Genomic DNA, 7,268 nt, shown 5'->3' with positions numbered 1-7,268 from the left:
CAGAAGTTGAATTAATAACAAGTAGTTCCTCTTAAGTATAACATTTTTGTAGTTCAGTAAACAGTTGTGACCAAAAGAACTCATAGTTAATAATAACTTCCCAATTTTACTAATAACATTTTAAGTATCAGTATCCTGCAAAAGCTTTAGTGTACCCTACCATCTTGCATATCATACATGTCTCTGTTCAGGAATCTCAAATTTCTCTATCTGCAAAATTCTGAATTCCTATGTAAATTTAACATACTCTTTCTTTTTTTGTGGCAGGTAGAAGTTTTTTTGACTTTCTGGAGAATCATCCTCTAGAAACTAGGAAACATTTTCCCCTTCGAGTTCCTGACTTCACTACCTAACTTGATTAACAAAAACTCAAAAAAAATTTTTTTTATCCTGCAGGATATATTTTTTTTCAAATAAATCACGTTCTAAAAGATACTTTGTTAAACAGTAATATAATAAAACAAGAAAAGGATTAAAAACTAGGCAGCAACAAGTTCTGTGAGTATCTTTAAAAGCCTTTACTTGAGGTCACTTAAGTTATTTTTCAGATTGAATGTAATTTTAGCTGCTGTCTCTGCCCCAAAGATCCCTTCACTTAGTCTCCCTCAGGGATCTCATTAGAACAAAAGGGCCTTTTACCTTTTTCCTCACATACTTTAATCCAAATCATCAAGATTTTCCCAGTCTTTTCCAAGCATATACAAACTCTTTTCTGAGATCATTCAATTTTCCTGTTCTGCCCAATTCTCTTATTTTTTCTTACTTTTTTTCCTTCTATATAAACCCTTACACCACTCTGCTGGGTTGCCCACCTGTCTTAAGGAAGAGGCCTGAAGAATGCATACCTCTGACTCCCAGTAAATGCCCAAATGCCCATGCAAGTTGATTTGGAGATGGTTTGAGCCTGAACTCTTTAGACAAGACACCACACTCCACAACCCAACATCTCTGGCATATTCCAACAGTTGTATATTGGTATTATCAAAAGTGCCACAAGTACATGGGAAATCTTCATAGATAGTGGAAAACTAAAAGTTTAAAAATCTATTTTGGTCCTCTTTTTTGGCATAAGATTTTAATATTAAGATTTTTAACATAAGATTTTAATATAGAAAAGAATTTAAAGTTGTTTCAGTATACCCTGATCCCTTTGGTCAAATCATCCCACAAAAGTTAGCTCACATTTTGAAGGCTTGACTTATTCAGTGTCTTCCTATTCAAAACAGATATAAAATGTGTACAATCTGCCACACAAGATTGTGAAGAAAGTGCACTAGGAAAAAAAAAAATGAATGAGTTATTTTTAACTTAAATTCAGTTGATTTTGTGTATTTATCTGCTGTCTCAGATTCTGATGCCTCTAGTGGGTAGACATTATTGAGGGTTGACTTTAATAAGGTTTACTTTGGATTTTTCATACCTTCTACATCTCAGCTCCCCAATTGTGTGCACCTATCTTTGTCTCATGGAATACACTGATTTCCCTTCCATTTCATTAAAATATACTCTTTTCTCACTTTTAACCTCTTCTAATTCCTAATTTCATTCAAAGCTCAAATCAGATGTCCCTGTTTTAGGAAGTCTTTCTTGATTCTTCCTCAGCTATTCTCCAACATCCTGGGGTGCTCTCTCCATTGCTAAGTTATCTTGTATTTACTTATGGGAAGCTTTTCCTGATCCTCATCCCTCACCCCACCTCAACCTTGCTCTATCCAACTCATCATGTTATATTTATTTATCAGTAAATGTATACCCTAGGTAAATTCTTGAAATTCAGGAATTTTTCTTCCTTTTGTCTTTGTTTTTCCAAAACTTGTCATGGAGCCTTGCATCCAATAGGTGCTTAAAAATACATCCTTGAATAGATTGGATAATATCTTTCTCAGTGTAGATATTTTAGTGCCACCTGATCATTATTTATTTTTAATAGTATTTTTTTTTCTCATATGTCAAGAAGATTTTTAGCAATCATCTTTGTAAGATTTTGAAGGTAAGAACTTAGGAGTGACTGAGAAGAGGGACTGCAGTAAGAGGAAAATGTCAGCATTTCTGGGATGCACATTATGTAGAGGTCATTAATATGGACACTTTACGCTTTTTCTTTTTATATTACCTTTCTCCTCTCTTTCCCAACTCTCTTCCTCAACTCCCCCACTTTTACTTTTATTATAGCCTCAATCAAGAAGTCAGCATCATGTGATCTGAAGTAGAATTAAAGTCTGAAAGACTTGCCTTCAAATTCTGCCTGAGAAACTGCCTATGTGACCGTGAGCAAGTCACTTAGTTTCTCTCAAAAATCAATTTACTTATCTGTAAAATTCAGAAATTGTTCTTGATCTCTTCTAATTCTAAATGGTTAAGTACATTCCTGAGTATAGGTCAATATTTTGATATATGTGTGAGGGCAAAAGCTATGGACAAAAAAGTTTCATATAGCCTTTTGTCCTCACTTCTTCCTGGCTTTGTTTCAAAACATTTTTCTTCAAGTTCCAATCAGAGGAGGTTTCTAAACCTCTGGTTTGGCTCAAAGTGATCATCTTTTCACTTAACTTATTTCTACTTTGTCCTAAAAATTATAGACAGAGGATGTGGTAAAAGTCATAGAATTTTGAGGATCATAGAATTTTAGAACTAGAAGCAATCTTAGAGACCATTTACTGGAATTCATCATTTCATAAAAGAGAAAATGGACAATCCAAAGAAGGGAAACCAGAGATTCAAGTTTTATGATAATAAGGTTATTTGGTGAGGTTTTGAAATAGTACTTCCCAATAGCTTGTTCTAATTTATCAGGCCATAAAGCGCCTTGAAAAAAATTTTGAGTCTCATCTAACTTCTGTATTTTCTCCAGAATGAATTAAGAAATATTTACCAAATTTAATTCCTATCAGATCTGTAACATGCTTTCCTCAATTAACTCGAATTGACTTACTCTAGATTGGTTAGTGGAAGAACCAGGATTATCTTCAAGCACTCGATTTCCAATGGTATTTCCTTTTCCTATCAAAATACCACCTATAGTATTTTACTGCTAGTAAAAATCTGGCTGAATGGGCTTTATAATTTGAGATGAAACATGAAAGAATGAAAGAACACCATACTTTATGCAAAGATTTATATCCTTAGAAAAATCAAGAGAATCTGATTTTTGCCATTTGCCTCCATTATAATTTTAAAAATTAACCCTAACCCTAATCCTAATCCTAACCCTAACCTTAACCTAATCCCAACCATGAAAGACTTTATCTTCCATTAAGAACAATTATTTTCAATTTGCAATGACTCCAAACAGCATGTTTCTGCTCTATGTCTGATCAAAAAGAGTAGATTAACACAACCATCCAGAGTTATTTAGAAAAGAAATTCCTTATATGAATTATTTTAGAAATCAAAAGAATCTCTTTGCAATCCTAAGAGTAGCCTTTCCTGTCCTAAGAAATACTGCTTCAACCTTGGGCTAATTACTTTATCTTATGTGTCTCAAGTTTATGATCTATAAAATTATAGACTGGATAAGTTCAAAAGCCTTCCCTATCACTAAGATTCTTTGATTCTTTTTGCTGATTTCACCAACAAAGAGCAGTTTAACAAATAGTTTGGATTTACATTCATGAATGTTGCAAGTATAATTGAAGAAGAATAACAAAATGTTAACCAAAAGCATGTGTTTTTCATTAAAATATTTATTTCTATTTTAAAAGAAAATACTACAGCATTAATTACAATTTTAAAAGTAATGAATATTACAAATATAAAACTGAATAGAAGGAAAGCCCCCTTTCTTATTTAGAAAATAACATATTAGTAAAACTGACATTTCGGGGTCTAGAGCTTCATTTATTTGGTATTTAAATAAAATTCACAAAATGTAGATCATCTCACAATTGCTTTACCCTTTTTTAAAAACAAGTCTAAGGTATGTTTTGAACAGCTGTTAAACTATTCTAGAAAATTATTCAGTTCTCAGTGTTTCATGGCATTCAAAACTAATACTTTACCTGCATAAAACTATATATTTAGCACGTTCATCACATCATACTCATCTATTTCACAATTCTGGGATCTCAGGCGATGGGAAAGGTCTAGATGTTAGATGTATCAGATCATCTCACCTTAAAAAAAAAAGTCAATGATAATATTCATTGTTGCAAAACACATCAAAAATCAAAACAGTTTATTATGCTTATCATCTGCATTGTTCTAGTTCGAATAGGATAGAAAGAATAAGTATCCTTGTCAAGTCATAAATACTCCTCTAGTGTTTAACATCTCCTAGCTCAGGTGAGATTTACTCTTAGAGGGAGAATATAAGAAATAGTTATAAAATAGCAATATGACAACAGAGGCGTCTGGTGAAATTTTTTGTAATTATAACCTAGAGAATAAGAAAATAGCATAAGTGTCTTTAGTTCTTGAAAAATAAACAATTAAATATTATTAGCCATTAAATAAGCAGCAAATTAAAGTGTAAAGTTCTATTTATTCCTTTTTGATTAGATGCTTACTGCTCCCTGAGGTTTTCCTAGATCATAAATAAACCATTCTCTCTTGTGGGAAAGCCAAATAGCTTTTTTTGGTGCTTTCCCTGCTTATAAGTGATGAACAATAAACATTTATTATTTATGGTAATAATGGATATGTATCCATTAAGCTAGCACTTGATAGATAGGCATTTAATAGTGCTTAATGTTCTAGGTTACAAATGATAATAGCATAGGGGCATAGATTTAGAGAGAGAAAAGACATCAGAAGCCATGATTCCAATTTATACATTAGACAGATGAGGATACTGAGATCCAGAGAGGTTCTATGACTTTCCCAGAACCATAGCTACTAAGTAGGTGAAATGGGACTTGAACACAGATCTTTCTGATTCCTTAGTGCCTTATCCATAAAATGGCATGTGGAAGAGAGATAGACAAATAAAACATTTCTTAAGTGCTTATTAGGGGCCAGGTACTATGCTAGGGATACAAAATCCAGAAAATAAAATGGTCCTTGCTCTAATAAAAAAAAAAGCCCTTGATAATTAGAGAACATACAACTTAGTTAAATCAACTTTTTTTTTTCTTTTTTTTTTCTGATGGTGGGATGATGGGTAAGATTTCAAAATTGCCTGTTGTTCCTTATGGAAATTAAAGTTTGTAGCAAACTGCTCACCTTGTAGTCTGTAGCATCTAAGAGAGAGGCACTCATGATACAGTAGAAAAAAATAAATCTGGATCTGGAAAATCTGACTTGTTACCTGTGTGACCTTGATTAAATCACAATCTTTCTATTTTTCAATGTCTTTTTTAATAGAATAAGGGATTTGGATTCTTATGGTGGTTAGATCACATGATAATACATCCAAAATGTAAGGGTGTGTGTGTGTGTGTGATAGAGAGAAAAAGAGAGAGAGACAGAGAAAGAGAAAGAGAAAGGGGGGAGGGGGGGACAGAGATGGAGACAGAGAGAGGAAAAGAAATTGAGTTAATTAATCAAATCCTCTCCCTCTCCACTTAATGGCTTACAGTAATTGGCACAGGAGTTTACTAGGTTGTAGAGAGCTGGACAATTAATAGCTAAAAGCTCAGTGAGATAATCCATTCCAATTTTGAAATTTATGAATAGAAAATATAAACTCAATTAGATCTGCCTACAAGCAATCAGTGACCTCCCAAATGGACCCAGTTCTAGATTCTATATTGCTGGCTAACATGTTAAGCTGGCCTACCTGAGAAATTTTAGGTAGGAAACAGCTCTTAGAGTTACATGATTTCCCACTATTGTTGTAGAGTCATTTCCTCTTTAAAACTGAAAGACAGGAAGGCATTCTGTGAAGTCCTCCTAGTAGGATCTAGTCCCTGATAGCCACACCTCCCTCCATTAATCAAGACAATAGGGAAGGGGAAAGAAGCATTTGTTAAGTACCTATTATGTATTAGACACTATGCTAAGGGTTTACCAATATTATTTTGTTATCATTTGGCTGACATTTATCTCTTTCTCAATATCTACTCTTCCAAACTTGGCTAGTATTGTTGAGAGTCAGATAACTCTCCCAGATATCCAGTCTCCCTGACACATAAGATCTCTATGTTGTTCTTTGACTACTTACTTTCCCTCCCCATATATGTGCACACAGTTACCAAATCTCACTTTTACTTTCACAACGTCTCTCCCATTATGTCCCTTTTTATATACTCACCCAAGCATCACTCTAGTTTAGGCACTTATCCCATAACCTTCTATGGACCTACTGTGTGCCAGACTTACTATGTACCAGACAGCATGACGCCATTGCAATCATCACACAGCTGCCAAAATGAGTGCAGATCTGATCTCTATTCAATAATCTACAATGTTTTCTATAGAGAAATCCCTTATAGAATCAAATTCTTTGTTTAGCATTTAAAATACTTCACGAATAAACCCTTTTCAGGACTAAATTCTAGTCCTTTTAATGGTCAGGGGCTATTTCTATGCCATGAGGTCCTGCTAAGTACTGGGTTGTTCCTGTTATTGTTTGTCCTTTGTGCTAAAAGAGGACCATGATATCAGGGAGGGGATGTCATGATGTGCAAGTAAATTGGATTCAAGTGAGGGAGGACTGGGCAAGGTCACCTGCCTCACTTTCCCCTCCAGAGCCATGTGGGCCCAGTGGCAAGATATAGAATTAGAAATGACCCTGCATTCAGTGAGAGACTTTGGCCTTTTTAAGTTAAAGTCTTTCCCAGATCTTAGTTTGACTGAGGCAAGCTCAATCAGTGACTAAGACTAAGTAAAAACTGAGACAGAGAATGGCCTCTTTTATACTTGTTTAAAAAAAAAAAATCAATCTTGGAGGAACAGACACTCAGGGTTTCTGGTTAAAACAGAAACAAATTGCTGGGAATACAAACACAGAAGTGAGGCTGTTCCTGCCCTGAGGAGCTTGTATTCTTTGATGATAGCTCATAGAACTGTGTTTTGTTTTGTTTCCTTTCTAGTTTTATAACGTCTGTCCCTTCCATTCACAATTTGATATAGTCATTCTCTTCTACTTGTTATTCCTCAAACATATTCCCTAAGTCCTATCTTAAAACCAGGCCATTCTTGATACATGGAAATGCTCTTTCCTCATCTTTGTTTCTTGGAGTCCTTGTATTCCTTTAAGATTCATCTCTAAAGTGACCTTCTGCAGAAGGCCTTTTTTGGTCCTCCCAGAAGGTAGTTCTTTGATTTTTTAGGTGGCTACCTTCCAGGATATAAATTTAGTGGTTTCTCACCATTAATTTGTAAACTCC

This window comes from Antechinus flavipes, chromosome 1 (assembly GCF_016432865.1).
Source record: "Antechinus flavipes isolate AdamAnt ecotype Samford, QLD, Australia chromosome 1, AdamAnt_v2, whole genome shotgun sequence".
In the NCBI taxonomy this organism is placed as follows: domain Eukaryota; kingdom Metazoa; phylum Chordata; class Mammalia; order Dasyuromorphia; family Dasyuridae; genus Antechinus; species Antechinus flavipes.
The sequence above is the reverse complement of the archived record's forward strand: the minus strand, read 5'-3'. Positions refer to the sequence as shown.